We start from the raw sequence: 26,433 nt of genomic DNA, 5'->3' as shown, positions 1-26,433 counted from the left end.
GGCTCAATATAAGAAATGGGAGCATGCTGGTTGCCAATGGGTGGTGAAGGAAATGAGCCTCTCAGGTGTCTGGAGTGGAGATGAGGGAACAGTGGGGTTACCTACCCTTTGAATCAGCAAAGGAGCTTATTTATCCTGTTACTTATGATTTTCTTCCCTCCAAAGTTCTCCTCTAATTAGTTCTCCAGATATAGTATTCCCAGCTGCCTTCAGTTTCACCTCAACATTTTATCCGATGTCAAATTCTCACAAGTCTAGTCTTTCCATACCTTTTTCTACAAAACTTGGAGCTCCTTTAAGCTGTTTTTTGTTCTGCACAAGCAAGCACCAAATAGTACATAGAAAAACATCAAAGGGTCCCAACAGCATTGTGATAGATGATGGACAGCTGATTCCTCAGCCACACCCTAACTCCTCTTTAGTCCAGTTAACTTGAGTAATTCATATATGAGATTTAACAGATGCTTATACAGAGGGCCGTTGTGGTGTTCTGGCTAGACTGTTGGATTAAGATCAGAGAGAGTGGGTTGAAGACCACACCAAGCAATGGAACTCACTCAGTCAATCTCCTCCCAGCCCAATGCGAGATAGACATTTATGTTACAAGTAGGCCTATCCTATGCATGTTTACTCTGAAGCACACCATGCTGTGTTGAATGAGACTTATGAACCTATGCAGTGTTACACTTTCTAAGGTGTAGTCAATGAAGTCCATGGTCTTAGAAGGATGTAACTCTCCTTAGAATTGCTCAGATATCTTCAAGTAAATGGGCGGAGCCTGAGAATCCAAACATCTTACTACAGATATATATTTCAAAACATTTGGCAAAGAGATTATTCTGTAATATAGGGAGTTATTTCAGTTGTTTAGCTTTCCAGTTTTTATCTGATCCATTCTACTGCCTGCCCTAAAGCAACTATGGGAGGATCATAATCCCACAATCACCGCTATAATAATGAGATAACCTTGCAACTACTTCTTAAAGCAATATTAGAATCTCATGTTCTTTCTGCATGAAAATCTTGCATAAGCCTAATTATAAACTTCTTCATCTGTTTGTTTCTGATAACTAGCAGCTAAAAACTGTCATCTAAGGTCTTGTTTTCACCACTTCTCCAGAGGGATATAACATCTTAATAAACAATGCATCGAGCACTGATCATCAAGTGGTTGTCTAGGCTGTTCGTAATACACATTTGAATTATTATTTGTTTCCCTTTTATGTGATCTCTTGTCCTTTTCCATCCTACTTTAGAGCACGAAGACTTTTTTTACACATTAAGATTCCAGCTTCATCAGACTAAAGGCTCATAGGAGGATAGTGTTATACATAATGTTATATGTTTTTGTGTTTATATGTTTTTGTTTTGTTATTTTATATATATATTACTTTAATCTTTTTTCATGGTGACATGTTTTAATGTTTTGATTTTTGCTGCCTTGGGGGACCCTTTTTGGTTAGAAAGGCAGCATGGAAATATTTTAAATAAATATAAATTAATAAGTACTAGACATGATGACTAAAGAGGGCGTCCACATCTAGAGGAAGTCAATCTCTGACATCAGCAGAGGACCTGGCCTCATTGGTTGGGTCCAGATGAAATTTTACAGAAATGAAAGAAGAAAGTTCCGTTCTACTGATGGAAGTTTCTTCGATTAGTGGAAAAGTTAATCTGGATCTACCCCATGTCCTGTTTATTGGCTACCAAGTCAGCTAGTTGGCCACTGTGGGAAACAGGATTCTGAACTAGAAGGGCCACTGGTCTGATCCAGCAGGGCTCTAGCATAATGTTCCCCACAGTGACCAAACAAGGGCCACACAGAAAGCCCATAAGAATGCCACGAACATAGCAACCACCTCTTCTGCTGCCGCCATGCACCTGTTACTCAGAACACTGCCTCAGGAATAAGGAACTCTTTGGATTTGGGACACAATGTGCAGATTTATATTTAAATAAGAATGGCAGCATGGAGCTGAAATTTTGTAGAATTTAGGACTGATAAATCAAACTTGGTGTAGCAAGCAACATAGTAGTAAACTTTTGTTGTTGCTGTTGCTGTTGCTGTTGTTGCTGTTGTTATAGTGCTAAATAGAGCTGGATGTGAAGGGGTTTGGAAATTCCAGCTAGTTCTCAAATACAGCCATATTAACTGGAAGGTTTATCCAGCAGAATTATATGCATAGTGCTGGCTTGTTGACTATAGCATTCAATTTGTTTCCAAACCAAATTCTAGGTGCCAGTGCTGACCTTTTAATGGCTAGGGTATGACATAATTTGGGAGTGTCTTATATGGACATTTTCATATGAACATATGAATCAAGCCACTGGGTCTGGCATACTTCATATTGTCTACTTTGACTGCTAGTACCTCTCCAAAGTTTGGGATGGAGACCAATCTTTCCAAACATCTGTCATCTGCTATCTTTCATTTGGAGATAGCAGCTATGGAACAGGGTCCTATTGACTGCAGAAAATGAGCTCAACCACTGAACTCTGACCTCCTTTCTGAATTTCTTCACACCCTGAGATCAGCACATTTTATTCATACATATCCTGCTTTTCAATTTTGTAAAATGTGTTTAAAGCCCTGTTCTGTGTTCTGTCATTGACAGTGAGGTTCTCTGCAATGGCTTTTCCAGGTGTCCCCTTTGGAACCTATGGAATCCCAGGTGCCCACCTCTTGCAACCTCTTTCATCAGTAGCTCAAGATGATTTTTTTTTAATTCAGATTTTTGTTGGTTTACTAGGTATTACATCTTATTCAGAGGGTTGGATCCCAAGGTGCCCTTCTGGGAAGCTCTCTCAAAATCTATAAATCAACATGTGAAACACAGTTTTAGGGATTCAGATATTATTTATTTATCTCTTTTGTATTCTGCAGTTCCTTCAGCAATTCCAGATTGGTATTTCAACTCTGCAGTGATCCCAGAATGCAGTAGTATAGGGTAACATACTTTCCCAAGACCACCCAATGAGTATCACAACTGTGTAGAAATTTGAACCTGCATTTTCTATAATCAAACACCAGTCTAGCCACTGGCCCCCACCCCTTACCAACATTACAACCCAGCTTCTACTTGAAAATGACACAATGGCTCTACCTTATTGTTCCTCCAAATGCATTAAGCAACTTGCCTGTGATTAACAAGCACATTCTAAACAGTGAATCAACTCATAAAAGTAGAACCAAGAGCTAAAAGATTATTCATTTCTCCAGCTCTTCAAACAGTGTTTTCTTGCCTGCTCATGTTAAACAGTAGCTTAAATAAACAGAACCTTTTGAGGCCATCATATGTAAGCAGACATAAAGGGGATGAATATCAGTGTATACAAAATATGGTGAAATCACATATTTTCCCATCTGCAGAGAGTGTGCAGATGAATACCCTAATTATCTTTCCGCTTACATAAAAAATCATTCTAAAGGCTTAATAGGAGAAGCTGCTTGGAAAATAAAAGGGAAAATCCAGATGCAATTATTAGGCTTCATCTTCATCTTTCCAAACTGGAGGCTGTTCCTCTGACGTGTTTCCTTTCATCAGTTCATTAAGTCATCTGCTTGTATATTTTGCATGGATCATACGTATGCAAACTAATCATTCCCGCATCTGTTATGCATCACAAGGCACATCAAATAAACCCAATTGATTTGTCTTTAGTCTGTCTTCTTAATTCACAAATTTCAGGCAATGTCAAACTTCTCCACAACTGCGGGGGGAAAAAATCAGAGAGAAATTTACATTTATCTTTCCCTTTATTCTCCCATAATCTATGCAATGTAATTATCAGCAAACTGCTATAGATAATTTCCCCTATAATTTTCTTCCTCCTACATCATGCATTATAATCACTTCTCTATACCATGCATGCTGGTATCTTCCTCCTCCACTCCTTTTCTACCTCCTTCCTTGGCTGGAGGGGGAAAACTCCCCAGAACATATTAAATCTAGTGCAGAACTCACTTTTTCCCTTCTCCTGAAGTTCAGGCTTTTTATTGCAAAGAAAAATAGATTTTTCTAGTGTGAGCTTCAAGCTCATTATTTGATTTGGCATCATACATTCAGGTCCACAGTCTTATTTTAGGTTGAAATCCAGATCTATTCGATCTCTGCAGCATTCACTGCTCTCCAGAGAGTGCCCCATGGGTATGATTCAGAGGCCTAACTAGGCAAAGGTTTCACACTCCTTTCTATGGCAGACACATATGTGCATGTGATCCCCCACTGAATATGGACGGTTCCCTTCTTTGGCAGAGAAGACTGGAGAAGCATGTACTAAATTTGAGGTTGGTTCCAGCTTTCTTACCCAATTTGTCCTGGAGGCTCATGGTTAATTACTGAGGAGTATGAATGAGTGTATGTGCGTACATACGCGTGTGTTCATACATGTAAGTGTGGGAAGGAAATAGGGGCATAATTGGGATGGCCAAAGTGGATCAAAATGCGTAAACAGGAATTATACTTCTAGACTCTCCTCCCCTGAGAGTCAATGCACTGTAGAGGTTGGACTAGGATCTGAGAGGCCCAGGTTCAGATCCCTATTCGCTCACTGGGGAACCTAGGGCCAGTCACACACTTTCAGCCTAGCCTACCTCACAGGGCTGTTGTGAAGATAGAATGGAGTAGAGGGAAACAATCTAAGCCACTGTGGGTTCTCATTGGGAAGAAGGGCAGCTTATAAATGGAATGAAACAAAATAAATGCTTACAGGGGCTACATACTGCACCCTCTGTGTCTATTAGATGAGAGATCTGGCATGTTCACTGGCTAGTATCAAACTGTGATAGTTCGACTTACAAAGTTAAACAGATTCCAACACAGACATCCATTTGGGAATGAAGACACTCCCTCTCCCAACCTGCAGCTCTGTGTTGACTGATCTGTGCTGACTGGTGCTGCACACATTTATTTATGTGGTTGCTGAATGGCCAGCAGTGCCCAGCATGGATTAGCTACATTGTCAGGCTCGATTGATTCCAATTGTCCATTCAACTGCCATGCAACTCTACTCTACACCTGCTATTGTGCTTGGCTCAACCACTACCAAGCAGTTTTCAGCACGGGGACCATGGGCTTCACTCAGTTCATTCAGTCTTCCTTCATGCAAACAGCCCACCTCACCACTGAACAATGGAGCATACTTCAAAGTGTACGCTCAGCATATTGCCCTTTCTAGATCTGCATTTTTTCCCACAGCCATGCAAGGTGTTTCCCTTCTGCCTTGGAAGACTTACAAGCTGTAAACAAGTTGGATTCCAAAAGAAATATTCTGGTTGTCATTAATCAAGTCTGATGTACACCATTACTCTTTATGCGTGCCCTTTTTCTTACTGAGACGCATCCCAGGCATTGAGTGTTCTCTCCATCTTCCATTGCTCAAGCACCTGCCTTTCTTTCAACATTCCCTCGATCATGCTGTTCCACTATTTCTAAAAGTATGAAAGCAGCAGCAAAGTAACAGTTTTATAACCTAAATACCTGATGGATGTTTTCAAAATAGTTTTCATTAGAATAATTTATTCTAGCACTTCTACTCTGATTGTGTGTTTGGGGTTTTTGGTTGATTAGTGTAAGACTCCCCCCCGCCCCAATACATTTATACTTTGGATCAAGAAGCTGAACAATACCTACAAACTTCTCTATAACATATTATCATTTAGTAAAATCTGTCTATCCTTCACTGTACTCAATTTATATTGACTGCATTCGTGCAAAAATACAGGATGCAACCCAAAGACCATTAGGAGGGCTAAACTAAATTAAACTGAATTGTACTCTTGGAACATAGAAAATGGCCACCAGAGTCATTCAGGGGTCTCATCTAGTCCAACATTCTGTTTCTAACAGTGGCAAGACCAATGACTCCAGGAAGCTAAGGGCACACAAACAGTACTGGAAGGGAGCAGCCCTTGTTTGTCAAATGTCTCCAGACTAGGAATACTTCCAAAATTGCCCTAAAATTCCTCCTGGATTTTTCAGTTCTATCTATTAATCTAATTTTATCCTATCTTTTCTCCAGCAGCACCAGGGCAGTATATGTGGTTCTCCTCCTCCATCCCCCCCCAGTCAAAATAAAAGGCAGACACAGTGCTTGGGTATAAAATTTGGACCACTTTATTAATTTCAACATAAACTGAGGGGAAAGCAAGGGAACTAACTAGCGGTACACGTAAAGCCCTGGGGTCACACTGGACCTCTGCCTTGACCTGCCTGGGGGAGCCCCCACTGCCCTGGGGGTGAGCCCTCTAAAGGATGGCTAGTACCCAGTGGCCAGGCAAATTATTCCCCTTTAAATCTCCAACCTTCCATGGCTGTGGAGTAGAGATGGGCATAAACCGGAAAAAAACGAACCATGTGGTTCATGGTTCATCGCATTTCACGAACTACAAACCAGCCCTGGTTCATGAATTAGTTCATTTTGGTTTGTGAAAATGTGACTTCCGGGCCAGCAAATCACCACTTCCAGGTCAGCAGAAGGCCACTTCTGGGCCAGCAGAAGGCCACTTCCAGGTTAGCAGAAGGTCTGCAGGAAGTCCATCCCCTATTGCCTAGGAAACTGATTGATCGGTGTCAGGCTGTCTGCAGTGACGAACAAAAAAAAATGAATCAAACAAACCAGCCTAAAGTTCGTGGTGGTTCATCAGAAATGGGCTCTGACGAACCGCTGGTTCACAAATCACAAACCAGCCTACTTTGTGCTGAATTTTGGTTTGTATTTTGGTTCATGCCCATCTCTACTGTGGAGCCTGGGGGGCAGACTTGTCCAGGGGTCCCACCAGGCAGTCTGCCCTTGCAACTGGCCACCATAAAGTCTGCTCCAGACAGACCCCAATTCCCCACCAATTGAGATATGCCGAGGGGGTCACCATCATACTAATTTCCCATCATATCCTGCCGGTGACCAACTATTTACAGCACCACCATAACAATTAATCAACCTTCACAGTGCAAGGTAGGTAGGTGAAAAAACTCCCATCTCTCATGCCAATAGGGAAAGAAGCAAAAAATTCCTACCTGCCCCCATAAAAAAAACAGCAACCAACTAATCCTACAGTGCCATGGGGAGGGTGAATGGGCCGAGCAGAGGTAACAACTGCGTGCTGAGGAGGCAAAACAGGCATATATGCCCTTTGGCTCCACCCCCCAGCAGATCCCTGGATGCCTGGGAAGATGCTGCTGCCTTTTTTTCTTCCATGGCAGCAAACTCAGCCCCTGGCCGTAGCAGCCTGGTCTGCCAGCCACGAGGGCCATCCTCAGAAGGGTCTTACATAAGTAGTTTTAGCAAACTTCATGGCTGTGTGGGGATTTGAACTTGGGTCTCTTACAGTACAATCCTAAGAAGAGTTTCTTCAGTCTAAGCCCATTGAAATCAATGGATTTAGACTGGAGTAACTCTGCAAAAGGTTGCACTGTTTAACACAAAATTTAAAAAATCTCACTGGTTTCCAAGTTACCTTTTAAAAAAAAAACTGATACATTTACAAATATTCAATTGATTTGTTCATTTTATTTCCAAAGAGTAACGTGCATGTGGTTTGTCACAATTTTCAGCCCCATAAATTAATTCCATTCTTGTACCTTCTATGTTACTATGTTTCTAATGTGCACATGCACATTGAGAAGATACAGTGCAATCTTCATGAGTTAAATTCTCTTCAGAACATGTACCAATGCACAAGAGTACATGAGTAAATGAATTAACACTGTTCGAAAAGAATCTTGACTGCATCATACATGCAAACAAATCAAGGTTGTTTATGCAGCACTTTATCAATGCACACACCAGTATTGCAGAAAAGGAGAAAGATGCAAATGGACAGAAGGAACCAGTAGCTTTTCATGTTCCCATTCATGAATGAATTTGGAAATTTTGCTAGTTAGAATGGAATTAAGGAGGTATGAAATGCAGTGAAGAGCAACAAATGGAACACTATAGCAACAAAATAGGAAAAATCCACTCAGTTCTACCCTAGTGTAAAGGTATACTAGAACACAACACACAAGCACAATCCACCCAACAATTTTCCTACATAAGTTCAATAATATTGATGGACAATGTGTATGAACATTTGGTCTTGTGGATCTTTCATAGGACAGCTTCTTGGTGAATTGTACCCTAATGAACTTATGTCCCAATTCAGACAGTATATGAAACCATCCTGATACATTTTGCTAGCTTATAGAGGCTCTTTTGGCTTCCTTCAGAAGTCCTGAGAGGTTTTACCTGAAGCCCCCAGAACTGCTTCAAAATGCATTTTATATACAATTTGCTAACAACCTCTAGATTGACACTGTGTTAAACTCTCTGGTTTATGCTTTTATCTAGAGAGCCAGTTTGGTGTAGTGGTTAAGAAGAGCAGCAGATTCTTATCTGGAAAACCAGGTTTGATTCCTCACTCTGCTGCTTGAAGCCAGCTGGGTGTCAGTCACAGCTCTCTCAGCTCCATCCACCTCACAGGGTGATTGTTGTGAGGATAATAATAACACACTTTGTAAACCGCTCTGAGTGTGGTATTAAGTTGCCCTGAAGGGTGATATATAAATCAAATGTTGTTGCTGTTATTGATATTGTTGTTATTATTAGTTTTCTCTTTTAAACTCATTTTGCATCCCTTTCATCAGAAGAGGAATTGCCAAATCCAAGGCAGGTATTAATCTAGGTGAAAGTTCAGAAATTTAAAAAACATCCCTAACAGCACTGATATGAAAGGTGTCTAAAACAAAGGTACACACCACAACATCATGGTATCACAACATGGTATCAGATAACTCTGATAAAACTTCAGAAGTTTTCTCCATCTTTAGCTTTAAAAAAATGTACTGGTTAATTATGCATAAAAATGCAATTTTGGTTAACCAAAAGGTATTTAAAAAGTAATGAGAAGAAGACTCACCCTGCGGCTGCTCACAGCCTCGGCTGGGAGTCTCCGTTTGCCGCCCCGCCCGGAGGAAAGGAGGCAGGCTCCCTTCCTTCCCGGGCATCCGGGCATTGGCCAGGGGGCGGAGCCAAGGGCCGTTTTTCGGCGGCTCCGTCTTCCCCTGGCTGCAGTTTTGCAAGAGCTCGGCCCACCCACCTCTCCCTGTTTTAGTGCAGGACTAGCTGGCTGCTGTTCCAGAGCCGGGTAGGAATTTTTACCTTTTTTCCCAGATTGGCCACGGGAAAGGAAGGTTTTTTCGCCTACCTTGCACTAATGGCAGTGTGTGAGGTATTTGCGGTGGTGCCGTAGGGGTTTGTTCTGTCATTGGCAGGAGATTTTGGGAATAGGGTGCGGGCTGGTGAGCACCCTGTGGCACTTCCCCGTGAGTGGGGACAGGGCTGCCATTAAGGGCGGTATGCCTGGTTGCGGCTACCGTACGCTGGCAGAAACCTGCGGGGATCCTCAATACAAGGCCTACCCTCATGCTTTGCGGCTGGGGCGTAATAGGTGCTTCAATGGGGATCCATGGCCTGGCAGCCCGGGTTGCAGCCATTCAAAGGATGGCCTACACCCGGGGGCGTGGGGCTCGCCCAGACAGGTCAAGGCGGAGGTCCGGAGTTGACCCCAGGGCTTGACCTGTACCGCTTAGTTGGCCCTTGCCTTGTTTATGTTATGGTCATTTAATAAACGGCCCTTTAATTCCAAGCCTGTGTCTGTCTCTTCCTTCCGGCTGGGGTGGCAAGTAATTTTCTTCACTCTCAGAGGTCTTTGCTTGTTCCTCATTTTGCATGTGAGAGTTGCCACAGTACCATTAAAAAACCATCTTTAATATAATTGTAAAATAGTTTTATTTTTTATCTTATGATGTATAGAAAATGGGAAAATCAAAACATTTTCTTGCCAGGTCCATTCTGTTCAGCTCAATGCCTTGATTGCATAGGGCTGTGTATAAAATCCATACAATTAAAGGAGGATTATGGCAACCTTCATTCTCTCAGACTTCTCACAAAACATTTCATCAGCATGCCTTTACGTTCATTTGTTGCCAGGCTTTTCATGAGTAGGTTTAAAGCGTATCTAAAAGGAAGATGCAAGATAGAAATGAACTAGAGAGGTGTGGTTGTTAGAATCTCAGAGTAGGATTTGGGAGACTCCAGGTTCAAATCCCGACTCTGCTATGGAAGCCTGTTGGATGACCTTAGGCCACCCTAGCCATTGTCACAGGGGTGTTGTGTGGATAAAATGGAGACGAGAACAATGTAAGTTGTTTGGGGTCTTCACTGGAGACAAAGGTGGAGTATGTTATTAAATATTCTACCATGTAATATTATAAAAATGCATAGTGAACTATTTAAGTACTTGGTAGCGGCAGCAAGAGTAGCATTGGAAGGCAGAACACTGTCCAGATCTGATGAATGGAAGAATGAGGCCCTTTCTCAGCAGCTGCCCCACAGCTCAGATGGAGGAGGGGACAGACAGGTTTCGCAGTTATCCGGGCTTCAAGCTGGGGGCGGAGACAAGAGCCCTAGGAGGCATCTCCGCCCCATGGCTTCAGTCCCTCCGTGCGATCCGCTGGAGCACAGAGGAGCACCCAGAGGAGAGGAAAAGCCAAGAGGAGCCTTAAGGCTTCTGAGGCTTGTGTCATGCTCTTACCTTGTCTGGCCGGCGTTTGTGCAGTGTGGAGACGGCATGGCTCGGAGGCAGTGTTTTGGAGGCGGCGCAGCTCAGAGGCGTCTGATCTTCGAGTGGTATGTTGCTACTCAACACGGCCTGCAGGCATCCAACTGTAGCACCGTTTTCACAGCTGAGGTCTCTTGCAGGGGGCTGGAGTGGTAGTTGGCTGGGGGGAATTTTCCAGGAGGTGCCCTCCCCGGCACGGCACACATAAGGGTTCCCCTCTCTGCTCTTTGCTTGTTTGCTCCAGGGTGCCTTTGCTGGGTTTAAGGCTTGGATGCCATTTTGCCGGGCTGCCGTTGCCTGGCTGGTGCAGTTTAGGCGCAAAGGGGGACAGGTGGGAGCCATTTTGTGGGAGCCACCATTTTGGAATTCGGTGCCATTTTGCAACGGCCGCCATTTTGTCACATTGTAGGTGTGTCCCCTCTGGTAGTCAGCTACCTTTCTTAACATTTTGAGGGGGTTTACTATGGGGCGTACACACACCCTTTTTCAGAACATATTTGCTGGGTGGTATTTTATTAGAATGGTGTCAAGAAAGGGCAAGGGTCCAACTAAGGGCAAACAGCCTGCAAAGAGGCAACCCCCATGAGAGCCCTGCCTGCTATTTCATCTTCTGAGGATGAAGGAGGTGATAGATTTAATTTAGAAGTTCTGCAGTGGCTTGAGGCCTTGGAAAAGGCTAAAGAGGGGTCTGCAGCTTGAGGGGGCGCACAGAAGCGGGTTTGACCTATCAGGGCAGCATCCAAGGCAGCATTTAGCACAGAGATACTGAAGCGTATTTCTGCTCTTGAGTCTTCAGCAGGTACTACTGGGGCTGGTACCAGCCAGGAGGTGCTTGAGCTGGAGGAGGTGGACACCGTGCTGGAGATAGAGGTGGATGGTCAAGGAGAAGGGGACCAAGTAGCTGTGGCTGTGCAGCTCATGCTGGCGGAGGGTACACCTGACCCTGGGGACCCTGGGGTCAGGCTGCTGCCTCTGGGTCCTCAGGTCTCGCATCACCTTCATACCCATTTAACACATCACCTGTACAGATGTCAGACATTTGGGGTGGCCTGTTTAGGCAGCAGGTGTAGCTAGTTCTCAGGAAATGGTAGGTAGTCCCCAACCAATTTGGGGGGCCAGTGATAGGCAGTATCTTGGTGCACATTCTGCTAGTTGGCAATTTGGAACTTGTCCCCCTTGGGTGTTTCCTCCTTATGGCATGTCTCCATATGAGATGGTGCCGTACCGTGCTCTCCCTTTCGGTGACACTGTGCTTCCCCTGGGGGATCATCTTACCCAGGCAACTAGAGATAAGATCATTAAAGGGGAGTATGTAGACTTCTTTAGCCTTCTCTTCAGGGAGCTGGAGAAGAAGGATAAAGACGATTTAGATGACCATGACAAGGAGAAGATTAGGAGGAGGAAGGTGGATCGCAAATGGCACAACTGGCTCCCAGGGTTCTTGATTTATGCAGGTGTGCTGGGTAGGGCCCATCCGTTGCTGGTGGTTTCTCATTTTCAATACCGCAACATAATTTTCAGGAGGTACACTGACTTCACCGGTGCCGCATGGTTGCAGTACAATGAAGAATTCAGGATGTGGGCTGTGCTTAACCCACAGCTTTCATGAGACCAGATTCACCAGCTGCAGTTCATGTCCCCAGCGAAACCAAACCCTGTTGATAGGTCAGATAGTGGCCTATATATCGCCCCCAGGTGGCATCAGTGCCCCACTCTCAAGTGGGGCAGAAGGTTCAACCCCGGCTGCTCTGCTGGGATTTCACGTCCAAGGGAGTTTGCAATCATAGGTCATGCAAGTACAAGCATGAATGCCCCTAATGCTCCAGACCCCATCCCTACATGTCCTGCCCCAGATCCAAATCTGGGGGGGGAGGTAGGAGGTCTGGTGGGGGAGGGTCACAGCAGTCTGCTGGTAAAGGGACCCAGCCCGGTAAGGCTGAGAGATCTTGAGAACCTGTTAAAAGTTTATCCTAGGCATCAGGATGCATTGTATTTGTTGAACGGTTTTAAGTTTGGTTTTAGGATCCCGTTTCAGGGAGTTAGGACCTCCTTCACTTCAGATAACTTGCATTCTGTGGTTGGTATGAAAGGGGTAGTTCAGGACAAAATTAGGAAGGAATGTGCAGAAGGCAGGGTGCTGGGATCATTCGCCAAACCACCCATCCCGCACCTCAGGGTTTCTCCCTTTGGGATGGTCCCTTAGAAAGCGACAGGTGAATATCACTTGATTCACCACCTGTCTTTCCCTAATGGCTCCTCGATGAATGATTCTGTTCCTGAGTACCTTTGTTCTGTGCCCATATACGTCTTTTGACCAAGTGGTCAAAGTGGTGTGCAGCTGCGGGACTGAAGCAGAGATGGCCAAATGTGACATTAAGTCTGCATTTTGCCTTCTTCCTGTTCACCCAGAGGACTTTGAACTCTTGACGTTCACCTTTGAGGGCAATTATTACATGGATAGGGCCCTTCCCATGGGGTGCTCTATCTCGTGCTCTGCTTTTGAGCGCTTTAGCTCATTTTTAGAGTGGGAATTGCGTTGGCGGCTTAAATGTTGTGATACGGTGCATTATGTTGATGATTTTTTGTTCACAGGCCCAGCAGGCACCACCCAGAGTGCCAGGCTGTTGGCTGATTTCAAGGCCCTCGCTGCAGAGCTTGGTGTTCCATTGACACATGACAAAACTGAAGGCCCTACCCAGGTCCTGATGTTTTTAGGCATCAGACTTGATATTTTGCGCCAGACCTTTCACTTCCCGGCAGAGTAGGTTGACAGCTTTAGGGGGCGTATCTCCGAGTTTAGGGAGAAAAGGAAGGCTTCCCTGTTAGAACTGCAGCAGCTCGTTGACCATTTGAACTTTGTGTGCAAGGCGGTTGCCCCTGGCAGACCTTTCTTGCACAGGCTGTGTGATGCTATGTCATCACGTTGGGCGCCCCACCATCAGCTGTGTATTGATAGGAGCTGTCATGGCCCAGCCTGGGCTCAGTGAGAGTGAGGACTCCTCCTCAGGAGGAGAGGGGCTTCGTGTAGCCAGCCAGGACTCCTCAGGAGAAGAGGAGCTCCATGCAGCCAGGCCTGACTCAGCAGAGGCTGGTAATCAGGAGCCACAGCTGTTGGCTAATCAGAGCCTACAGCCAGCAGCTGAAGCAGAGCTATCAGTACTCTCCAGCCCCAGCACCACAGGGGAAGTGCAGCCAGGGACTTCCACAGGGGAAGCTCAGTCAGGGACTGCCAGCACCACAGGGGAAGCCCAGCCAGAGGCTTCCATCCCCCCAGGTTCTCCCACACCCAGAGAACGCCGCAGGCAGCGCCAGGGACTGGAGCTGCAGGAGAGACGGCACAGTGCTCGTCTCCTGAGCCGACACCAGCTGCTGGAGAGTGATGATGAGTAGCTTCAGGATGGAGCCCCAGCAGCTGGCTGAAAACCATGCCTGGCTATAAAAGCCAGTCAGGAGCAACAGCCAGGCGTGGAAGCAACGTGTCTACTGCCTGCAACCACTCTGTGCTCCGTGAACCTTGCCCGTGCCTACTGTTGGACCTGACACTACCGGTAACTGACCTTGGACTGTGCCTGACCTTGCTCTTGGACTCTGGACTCACCTCTGGCATTAGCTTGTGCTCTGACCACTGCTTTGACTTGGCTTTTGGCTCCTGAAACTCCCTCTGGACTTGGTATTGAGGTTTGGACTTGCACCACCCTGCTTGGGCTGGCCCAGTCCGTGACAGATTGCTTCCACCCCACTTCCCGGCATGATCGCAGTGATGCCCACCCCGGGAAGCCTGGCAATGCTGCAGGACCAGGTGCTGCAATTAACCCAAGCACTGGTGACTTTGCTGCAGCAGATTGCTACTCTTCTTGTTGCCCCTGCTGCACCTATGCCTGCAAAATTCCCAGTGAGGCCTCCTGACAGTTTTGAGGGTAATGTGGAGGAATTCCCAGCGTTTCTTGCCCAGTGCCAGTTGTACATTGAACTCCGGGCCAGAGACTTTCCCACAGATAAAGTCAAAGTTGGCTTCATCCTCAGCCTGTTAAAGGGGCAGGCAGCAAGATGGGCCACACCCTTGCTACTGGCTAAATCCCCTCTGCTGGGGGACTTTCCAAACTTCGTGGCTCACATTACCGCCGTCTTTGCCAACCCTCTGAAAGCCATCAAAGCAAACCAGAAAATCCGTGCCCTCACCCAGGGAAATGGGACTGTGGCTCAGTATACCACAGAATTCCAGCTACTGGCTCAGGACCTGAACTGGAACGAGGCTGCCCTAGTGGACCAGTACCTGGAAGGGCTGTCCGATGAAGTTCTTGATGAAGTGGCTCGATTGGAACTCCCGGTGGAACTGCAGGCTCTTATTCTCCTATGCCTACGAATCGAGGGGAGACTGGAGAGCAGGAAAACAGCCCATGCATTGAGCCATCGGCCTCCGTCCAGAGCCTCACCTGAAGACAGGGGTAAGCCTGTGCAGTTAGGGGGGCCTCGTCCCCCCTTGCCCCCAGAGGAAAAGGAGCGACGCCAGGCCCACCACCTCTGTTGGTACTGCAGTGAGGCAGGCCACTATGCCAACAGCTGCCCTGCAAAGAAGAAAATCTCAGCTACAGGGCGAGAGCAGCCTCTTGTAAAGCAACTGGTTGGGGTGGCCAATGCCTCCAAAAACCATCCTGAACCTTTCCTGGTGCCAGTGAAGCTTTGCTTACCCGACGGCCGGGTCCTGTTTGTGTATGCCATGATAGATTCGGGAGCCTCCCGCTGTTTCATAGATGCTCACTTCACAGCCCAGCACAAAATTCCTCTTCAGTCCAAGGAGGCACCCACCATAGTTGAAGCCATTGACGGGCGTCCGCTGTGCTCTGGCCCAGTGGTCAAAGAGACCCAGCCACTCATGCTACGAATCCAGCAGCATCAGGAGAAGCTCTGCTTCAACGGTGCGAGTACACCTCGGTTCCCCCTCATCTTGGGACTTTCCTGGCTCAGCCTCCACGACCCCATCATCAGGTGGGGCCAACTGGACCTCCAATTTCGGGACCCATGTCCGCACCTGACCCAGCCTACAGTCCTGGCCACGGTCACAGCTGCACCAACCTCGTCCACTCTGCCCAAACTGTATATGGACTTCCAGGATGTGTTTGAGGAGAAGGGAGCAGACCAACTTCTCCCCCACCGGCCATATGACTGCACCATTGACTTGCTTCCAGGCTCACCCCTGCCAGTGGGACGCCTGTATTCACTGACAGAGCCTGAGCTGGCTGCACTCAGGGATTTTCTTGCCAAAAACCTGCAGCGGGGGTTCATCCACCCGTCCACCTCGCCCACCTCCGCTCCCGTATTATTCGTCAAAAAGAAAAGTGGGGAACTCCGGTTATGCAATGATTACCGGGCCCTGAATAAAATCACTGTCCGAGACAGGTACCCACTTCCCCTGATCGCCGACCTGCTAGAGCAATTGAAGGGAGCCCAGATCTATACCAAACTTGATCTTCGGGGGGCATATAACCTGGTGCGTATCCGGAAAGGCGATGAGTGGAAGACAGCTTTCAGTACTCGATATGGACAGTATGAGTACCTTGTAATGCCGTTCGGGCTGACCAATGCACCAGCTGTGTTCCAGAGGTTCATGAACGACATCTTTCGCAACCTCCTGGATCAGTTTGTCATAATTTATTTGGATGACATCTTGATTTATTCCCGGGATCCTGCAGACCACCCACAGCATGTACGAACCATGCTTCAGCGACTACGGCAACATGGTCTGTTTGCCAAGTTGGAAAAGTGTGCCTTCCACCTCCGGACGGTGGAATTCCTTGGCCATGTAATTTCACCCCAGGGGATTCAGATGGACCCCAGGAAGGTTGAGGCCGTACAGACTTGGCAAGCCCCCCATTCCCAAAAGGATGTGCAGCGTTTTCTGGGCTTTGCCAATTATTATCGCCAGTTTATCCCCGGCTTTGCCGAGACCGCTGTACCACTGACGCAGCTACTGCGGCCCCGGGTGCCATTCCAATGGACTCCTGAAGCAGACCAAGCTTTCCAAGCCTTGAAGGGCTGCTTCACTGCTGGACCAGTCTTGCGATACCTAGACCCCCAGCTGCCATTCACTGTGGAAGCGGACGCTTCTAGCACCGCGATTGGGGCGGTATTGTCCCAGCGAGAGACATCCTCAAGCCCTCTGCGACCCTGCGCCTATTACTCCCGCCAGCTCACCCCAGCAGAGAAAAACTACACCATCTGGGAGAGGGAATTACTCGCAATCAAGGCAGCCTTTGAGGTTTGGCGGCACCACCTTGAGGGGGCACGACACCCGGTCCAGGTACTCACTGACCACCGAAATCTGGAACACCTCCAGACAGTTCGTCGCCTGAACCAGAGACAGATCCGGTGGTCCTTATTCTTTTCCCGGTTCAACTTAAAAATCACCTATGTGCCCAGCTCCCAGAATAAACGAGCCGATGCTCTCTCGAGAAAGCCAGAGTACTCTTCACCGGCTGGAGAGGAACATCCCCTGACCACCATATTACCTCCAGAAGCTCTTGCAGCCGTCCAAACCACCCCGGGACTCTCTGCCAGAATTCGCATGCAACAATTTCAGGACTCATTTGCCCAGAAGCAGCTCCAGGACCTTCACATGTCCTCACACCCAAATGCATCCGGATTTGGAGAAGAACATGGCCTGCTCACCCAGCGGGGCCGGGTTTATATTCCCCCAGGCCCATTGCGCACTGAAGTACTACAACTGGCACACGATGCCAAGCCTGCTGGACATTTCGGCCGTCACAAAACCACCCACCTACTGACCCGGGAGTTTTGGTGGCCCCGGATTCAATCTGACGTGGCCCGGTATGTGAGTACCTGTGATACCTGCAGACGGGCCAAGGACTGCCCTGAGAAACCCTCTGGACTCTTATTGCCCCTGCCTACACCCTCGGGGCCCTGGAAATTTATCTCCATGGACTTTATCACTGACCTGCCCTGCTCCAAAGGTCACACCTGTATCCTGGTGGTGGTGGACCTGTTCACTAAGATGGCTCATTTTGTTCCCTGTCCTGGACTTCCTACAGCCCTGGCTACCGCACAACTCTACTTACAACACATCTTCAGGCTGCATGGTATACCAGACCATCTGATCACAGACCGGGGAGCCCAATTCACCTCCCGGTTCTGGCGTGCCCTGCATACCCTCCTCGGCACCCAGGTCCACTTGTCCTCTGCGCACCACCCCCAATCCGATGGGCAAACTGAACGCACTAATGCAACCCTGGAACAGTACCTGAGGTGCTATACGAACTACCAGCAAGATAACTGGGTGACCCTACTCCCCCTGGCCGAATTTGCCTACAACAATGCGGTGCACACGTCCACCCAACAAACACCCTTCATGGCAAACTATGGATATCACCCTCGGTTCTTCCCCAGCACTACCCCCTCCAATGGTGTTCCTGCTGCCAATGACTACCTCCAAGAACTCCAGTCTCTACACCAACTCTTGAACGAGCAGTTGCAACAGGCCAAGGAGGCATACAAAAAGGCTGCAGACCGGAAACGCCAACCCGGTGAACCCTTGAAGGTGGGAGATCAGGTCTGGCTCTCAACCCACCACATACGGACCCAGAGACCATCCCGAAAACTGGATTTATCGGCCCATTCACCATCACGGACCAGGTCAACTCTGTGGCTTTTCGACTGCACTTGCCTCCTACGCTTCCGATCCACCCGGTCTTCCATCGATCTCTCCTCATTCCTGCCTCGCCCCCGGACCCTCAGAGACCCAAGCCACTTCCTCCCCCACCAGTGCTTATTGATGGGCAAGAAGAATATGAAGTTGCCCAGGTCCTGGACTCCCGCCGCCGCCGGGGACAGCTGCAATATCTGGTCGACTGGAAGGGTTATGGCCCAGAAGACCGGTCCTGGGAGCCTGCCAGTAATCTCCATGCTCCAGACATCATCCGCCAGTTCCACAGGGCCTACCCCCGGAAACCCGGTCCGTGGAATGGAGGGGGGCCTGAGGGAGGGGATGGTGTCATGGCCCAGCCTGGGCTCAGTGAGAGCGAGGACTCCTCCTCAGGAGGAGAGGGGCTCCATGCAGCCAGGCCTGACTCAGCAGAGGCTGGTAATCAGGAGCCACAGCTGTTGGCTAATCGGAGCCTACAGCCAGCAGCTGAAGCAGAGCTATCAGTACTCTCCAGCCCCAGCACCACAGGGGAAGTGCAGCCAGGGACTTCCACAGGGGAAGCTCAGTCAGGGACTGCCAGCACCACAGGGGAAGCCCAGCCAGAGGCTTCCATCCCCCCAGGTTCACCCACACCCAGAGAATGCCGCAGGCAGCGCCAGGGACTGGAGCTGCAGGAGAGACGGCGCAGTGCTCGTCTCCTGAGCCGACGCCAGCTGCTGGAGAGTGATGATGAGTAGCTTCAGGATGGAGCCCCAGCAGCTGGCTGAAAACCATGCCTGGCTATAAAAGCCAGTCAGGAGCAACAGCCAGGCGTGGAAGCAATGTGTCTACTGTCTGCAACCACTCTGTGCTCCGTGAACCTTGCCCGTGCCTACTGTTGGACCTGACACTACCGGTAACTGACCTTGGACTGTGCCTGACCTTGCTCTTGGACTCTGGACTCACCTCTGGCATTAGCTTGTGCTCTGACCACTGCCTTGACTTGGCTTTTGGCTCCTGAAACTCCCTCTGGACTTGGTATTGAGGTTTGGACTTGCACCACCCTGCTTGGGCTGGCCCAGCCCGTGACAGGAGCATGCAAGTGGATATTGAGACTTGGCATGAGTTTCTGGGGTCCTTCAATGGGGTGACCTTTTGGAGGGAAGACCTGTTGATGGGAGCTGGTTTGAAGGTGTCTTCCAATGCCTCAGGACCCACTGGCTTTGGTGTTTACTTTCGGGGGCACTGGTGTGCTGACCAGTGGCCCCAAGAATGGGCAGTTAGTGGATTAATCAGGGATCTCATGTTCTGGGAGTTTTTTCCCATCCTCGTAGCAGTTTGAATCTGGGGGTGGGAATTATCCAACCATGTAGTGCACTTTTAGTGCGACAACATGGCAGTGGGGCAAGTGGTTAACTCCCTTACTTCCAAATCGGCCAGGGTGGTGCAGCTGGTACGGGCATTCACTTTGAAATGCCTCCAGTTGAACATCTTGTTTAGGGCTAGACATGTTCCAGGTGTTGACAATGGATTGGTGGATGCTTAGTCTCACTAACAGATGGACTGTCTCTAGAAGCTAGCCCCCATGGCCGACAGTCTTCCTTCCAGAATATCCCCAGACCTGTGGCAGCTTGGGAATCTGAGGTGAACAGAGTCATCCAGCTGTCCATTGCCCCCAGCACTCAAAGGGCATATGAGTGTGCGGTAGGACAGTTTTGGGCTTTTCGGATGGATGCTGGGTTTGCAGCAGATGTGGCCTTTCCCGGAGGAGCATTTGTTGCAATTCTGTGTGGCTCAACAAGCACACGGATTAGCAGTCAACTCTATTAGGGGACAGCTTGCAGCTTTAGCATTTGTCAGCAAGGCACAGGGCTTGCCTGAATCAACTGGGGATTTCCGCATTTGGAAGATGCTTGAGGGCTGGGCCAGGGAGTTGGTAGTCCCCCAGGATGAGAGGCAGCCTATTTTCCCTGCCATTCTTAGAGGTTTAAGGTCAGCCTGGGGATCAGACTGCAGTTCTAATTTCAAGATGAAACTCTTCCATTCTGCTGCGTTGACAGCATTTTTTGGTGCCCTGCATGTAAGTGAGCTGGTTGTTCAGTCATGTGGTGATGTATTGGGCTGAGCTTTTGGGCCCAGGATGTTAAGTTTTTAATGGGAAGGTATTGATCCGTATTAGGCATTTCAAGACGGACCAGAGACAGGTGGGGACTGAGCTTATGCTGGGCCCCTGCGAAGAGAAGGGTTTGTTCCAGGTCAAGGCCCTTTGATGATATTTTGTGGTGAGGGGTGATGATCCTGGGGTATTCTTTCACCTGTCTCCTCTAATGCGTTATCAATTTTGGGTGGTGACAAGCAGGGCTTTGCAGCAGTTGGGTTTGTTCGGGTGTCAAATTCTCACCCATTCTTTTCAGATTGGGGAAGCCTCCATGGCTGTGACTATGGGATACACAGGTGACGTTATTCAGTGGGTGGGCAGATAGTGGTCTTGTGCTTATTGGTCTTACATTCAGCCATTGCCTTCTTTGGAATCTTGTACTGATTGAATTCTTTTCCTAGGTGTGGTGGGTCGTCCAGAGAGGAAACGGATCCTCATTGTTGGACGCAGTATGGTGTTCTGGGCAGCTGTCCAAGCCTAGAAGTCATCAGTTGGATCTCAACTTGGGCTAAGTGACAGCGCCACAATCAAATGGTGTGGCCGGCAGGGACTTTGGTGGTCAGAGTTACTGCCTCTTCTGTTTGGGAGAAGGACAGGTCCTCCCCTGCATATTGTGGTCATTCACTTGGGTGGCAATGACCTGGGACTGATGAAAGGCAGGGCCTTGTCTTTACAGGTGATCATAGACTTTAGGGTGATCAAAGCCCATTGGCCTGGAATTTATATATTCTGGTCCGAAATGCTCCCTCATTTGGAGGGAGGGAGACACTGGACCCTAGAGGTATGGCATGGGCTCAATGCCGGGCCAATAGGGCAATTCAGAAGGCATTAGCAGGAGGCTGGGAATATACTTGCCCCACCCCAGGATCAAGGCCACATTTACCACCCTTTATAGGGATGACAGGGTCCACCTGTCTTTGGCTGGCAACGACATCTTCTTAGATGACCTGCGGCAAGGGCTCAGGTTGGCACTAGGCCACCTGTGGGTCGTGGGGGCCTAAGCAGAGGCTTGGCCCTTTCATGTTGGCAGGAGAAAGTTGGGGAGTAGGGAGTGGGCTGGTGAACACCCCTTTGGCAATTCCCCATTGGTGGGGAAAGGGGTCTGTCAGGAAGGAGGGTATGCTACATGGCTGCCACCACCTGTCCAGACCACCTCCAGGGAACCTCAGGTGCAAGTCCTTTCCTTATGCTGTATGGCTGAGGCTTTAGGAGCTTGATGGGGGGGACCCTTTGCCTGGCCAGCTGGGTCCAGGCCATTCTAGGAATGGCTCAAGCCCGGGACAATGGGGCTCACCCAGACAGGTCAAGGCGGAGGTCCAGGAGTGACCCCATGGCTTGACCTGTACCGCCAGTTTGCCTTTGCTGCAGTTTAGTGTTATTGTTGTGTTTAATAAAGCGACCCATAGTTCCAACTACTGAGTCTGTCATTCTTCCAGCTGTGGGGGTAATAAGTTATATGAATATGCATTAATGGTAAAATTAATATCTTATATACACAACAGGCCAATTTCAGAATTTTAAGAAAAATGGAAAATATTTTTTGATTATATAGTTGAAAATTAAGAATAATTAAGAGCAATTATTAATAGATATGAATGTAGATGGAATGATATTCAAATTGAAATGAAAAATTAAAAACATATATAAGCAAGTTCTATATAGATATATGATTTAATTTATGACAATGTGATTTAAATGATTGTAGTTTATTCATTATGGTTTTTTTTCTAAATGATCTAGATGATATGTTAAGGTTTTAATGTAAGATCTAGATGGTTACTGATGACTGCAGTAATGGATGATTGTAGAAATATGATCTAGTTGATTGTATGTTTGTAGATTATGTTTTATGTTTGAGTTTATTAATTGAAATAATAAAAAAAATAAAATCCTGCCCCCCCAAAGGTAAAGGTGTAAGCACCAAGTCATTACTGATCTATGGGGGGACATTACGACATTTTCTTGGCAGACTTTTAACAGGGTGGTTTGCCATTGTCTTCCCCAGTCATCTACGCTTTACTCCCAGGAAACTGGGTACTCATTTTTCTGACCTTGGAAGGATGGTAGGCTGAGAAAACCTTGAGCTGGCTACTTGAACTCAGCTTCCTCCAGGATCGAACTCAAGTCCTGAGCAGAGCTTGAGCTGCAGTACTGCTTCTTACCACTCTGCGCCCCCCCCCAAAAAAGTGGAGTATAAATAAATGCATATATAATAAATAAATAATGGCCACAACTACAAACCCAAATCTTTGGGGTTCAGTTTCAGTATCTAGTTGGTTCCATAACCATTCTAGGCTTCACAACAGAGCCATGAATGTCTTTAATTTTCACACCACGTAGGCAGAGAACTTCTGCATGACATATGGTTATTTATCTCAGGCCACACTCGGTTTCAAAATACATATAATGTTGTATCATCTTAAAGATGAATTAATCTATTTGTTGTAAGCAGCCATCGGCCAAACTAGTTGTATCAAATTCATGAATTGAATGATGAGATGTACCAGTGCAATGAATGCCCAAAATATCAGTATTCTTCTGAACTAACAACAATTTGTGGGTGTCTAAAAACTCAGAGATGCGAATGAATATTGACAGTCAACCATTTTAATATTCACTAGCTTCTGAGAAGCAGATGCCAGTGAATGTTAATGTTTGCAACATTCATCTGGTATTGTCAGCCTTCTCAGCTAAATGCTGTCAATTCATCAGATATCAGGCACAGTAACACTGTGTACACATGGAATAAGTTATACTGAATCAACACTGCCATTTTAAGCAGAGTTATACTCTTCTAAGCCTATTGACTTGAATGGATTTTGAAGGGAGTAACTCTGATCAGGATTGCACTGCAAGACTAATGCACATGTAAGGAGTCATGGGGCTGTGATTAAGTGGATATTTACAATTATGTGCAGTTATGTGGATAATTGATAGTGTACCATATTGTTCATAGAAACGATTTTTGAAGATATTAATGCCAATCTAACTGTTATCATCATGGAAACTGCTGAAGTTATATCTATAAACTTTTTAATATTAACATTTCTTATATGAAATGAACAAAAATGAAGCAGAGATAGAAATATATAATGAGACTTCAGCTACTAGAAAGTTCCATCACTTCAAATAGGTTCATTTTGCCCCAAATAGTGAAGGCATTCAAGAAAATATTATTTTAAAGGATGAATAAGAATTCAGGAAGATCCAGCAAAATATGCAGCTGGCCTTAGTAGTTCTTTTGAGAAGAAATCTTGCTTGGCATAGAGAATGTATTCTCAGACTCTCCTCTTTCTTTCCTGTGTGGAAATTGGCAGACTTCTCCAACAGGGGGCCATTGCTTTGCCTTCACTACCATGATTCAGGTTTTTTAAAATAAAGAAGAAGGAATCAATCTCACTTACTTTTATAATTTTCCAGTGCTTGATATTAGAACCTAAGCTCCATTTAGACACATGGAAATTTAGAGTTATGTGCTAGGATTGGGGAAATGGATTCCAGACCGAATGGTCCACTAGTCAGTTCCAATACCTACCAATCATGTGTGTTTGCATTACTAGCACTATAACATGCTCTACTTCCTCTTGATTCATGGATGATTAAGATTGCATGGAATTGGAAGACAGGAATCAATATAATGAAGGTAACCATGGCCCATGGTCTATTTACTTTAACAGACTGTCTGGAAACTCAAGGACTAGGATTTTAACATCTCCTTTAACTTATTGCTGGGTGCAAGGGCTCTCCATATCTGTTGTTTCTTAAATTAGTTTATTTTGCAAAGAACTGTGTCCACAATAGGGTTGCTAGGCAACCCTTTCATCATAAGAACAAAAATGGGGGATGGGGGCGGAGCAACATTGCATGATGTCACTATGTCACTTCCAGTTTTACCCAGAAGCAACATCACAACATTCTAGTAATTCCCTGATCTCTACAATAAAATCCATTGTGATTTGGGGAATTCCTGAGCATTTTGATGTCATGATACAATGTGGTGTTGCTTCCCACCTCCCATTTTCACACTTGCTAGACTGATGAATGGTTGGGGGGTCCAGAAGCTGAGGCTGGGAGATTGCCCACCATAGGCTAGTCCAGAATGATATATAATGAGAGAAATATAGTATACTTGCAAGAGAGAACTGGCATGAGGTCTTTAACTCTTCTTTCTCCTGCTGATTCTTCCCAGTTAATATCTCTATAGGCAGGTTAATTCATTCCCCCTAATCTGGCCTCTCAAATGAGACATGATCCTCGATGAAGGGACAGTAATAATAACAACAACAACATTCAATTTATATACCGTCCTTCAGGACAACAATGCCCAATCAGAGCGGTTTACAAAGTATGTTATCATTATCCCCACAACAAAACACCCTGTGAGGTGGGTGGGGCTGAGAGAGCTCTGAGAGGCTGCGACTGACCCAAGGTCACCCAGCTGGCTTCAAGTGGAAGAGTGAGGAATCACACCTGGTTCTCCAGATTAGAGTCCTGCAAGAGAAAATTGAAAGGTCTGGAAAAGGCTAAGGTGTGGAGAGCGGGCTGTTCCCTTCCTCTTTCTTTTCTCCTATGAATACCTACCAGCCTGATTTTTGTGCCAGGGTCCATGTTTGTAGGTATAATATCAAATCCACTCTCTGCCATTAAAACCCTTTTATGAGCCCATTCTCTTCTTTATGCCCCCTTCCAACGTGAGTTATATGAATTACTCTGTAATGCAATATTTTATTCACATTTATTTGTTTTAAAAAATTGATACTCTGCTTTCTCAGCGAGTTATGTAGATGTTAGTTACAGAGAACGCTGCCTTGATTCAAAGCACAGGATATAATGACGTTCGAGCCTTTTTCCTTATTACTGAGCAACAGCATGCACTTAATACTTGTCTTCACCAAGTGGTAATTTTCTGATGATTATTCTGTTTAGGATATGAGTCTTTTTTAAGGAAAAAGGCATGGAGTTAAAAAAATATCCCTTAAACAAATGAATAATTTTTAGATCATAATCCAGAGCAGAGATGGTCCAGATCACGAAACCTGAAGCTTGATTTTACTACACTTGCTTATAGAGCAAGAGGACAATTTTAAGGTCAATCTTGTTATGTTTCTTTGTAAAAGAACTGTTTGAATGGTACCTCTTATTTTCCAAAATTTTAGTTTCAAGAAGCCAAAATTATGTTTAGACAGATGAGGGCCTGTGAAGAAGCCAACATTCCATTTTAATAGAGGAGGGGGCTTTAAAGGCCTATTTCAGTTTAGGAGGGCTATAATGTAAACTTAAATCAGGGGGAAGTTGTGTGACTGACTTTCCTTTGAGCTGGTTGCAGAAACTGGAATTAAGGAGCCATTTGGAGTGGCGTTGCATATAAAATTGTCTTGTAAAAAGAGTTTAACACTAGATGAGGGAGAAGAAAGAGAATAGTTAGTGAGAAAGAAAACAAGTGATCGTATTAGAATGGCTAGAAGAGAATGACCTACTTTTCTTTCCTTTATGAAGCAAAACAAAATATTTTGTCTTACACAGACTTTTAAATAGGGTTATCCATGTAGTTTTAATTGTTTTATGGTCAGTGCTGAGCTGATAGCTGTTTTATCAATATCATTATAGACTGCTTTGTTTTTATGCTGTTTTTATGCTCTGGCATGTTTTATTGACCTGTTTATAAATTGTTTTTATTGGCTTGACTTATTTGTATTTACCTGTTGGTATTATTTATTTAAAAAATATTAGTAATCATCCCCCTTGAAAGAAGTGGCATACATTTTTTAATTGACTTTGTATCCTGCTCAAATTAATGCCTTGTGAGTGAGCAAAAGTAATACAATTATAAAATACTGACAACCAAGCCCATTGCAAAAACAAATAAAATGGGCTCTAGCAGCGGGGCGTTGGGAGGGCCATGCCACCACAGCCCTCCCAAGGCCCCACAGCCAGTGGAGGTGGCAGGAAGGCCGCACAGGGAAGGAGCCCCCCCATGCAAGCAGGTCTGTGAGGGCTGTGGAGCTGGCAGGGAGGCACTGTGCAGCCCCACTCCCCTTG

This window comes from Eublepharis macularius, chromosome 2 (genome assembly GCF_028583425.1).
Source record: "Eublepharis macularius isolate TG4126 chromosome 2, MPM_Emac_v1.0, whole genome shotgun sequence".
Classification (NCBI taxonomy): domain Eukaryota; kingdom Metazoa; phylum Chordata; class Lepidosauria; order Squamata; family Eublepharidae; genus Eublepharis; species Eublepharis macularius.
Note: the sequence above shows the minus strand (reverse complement) of the source record.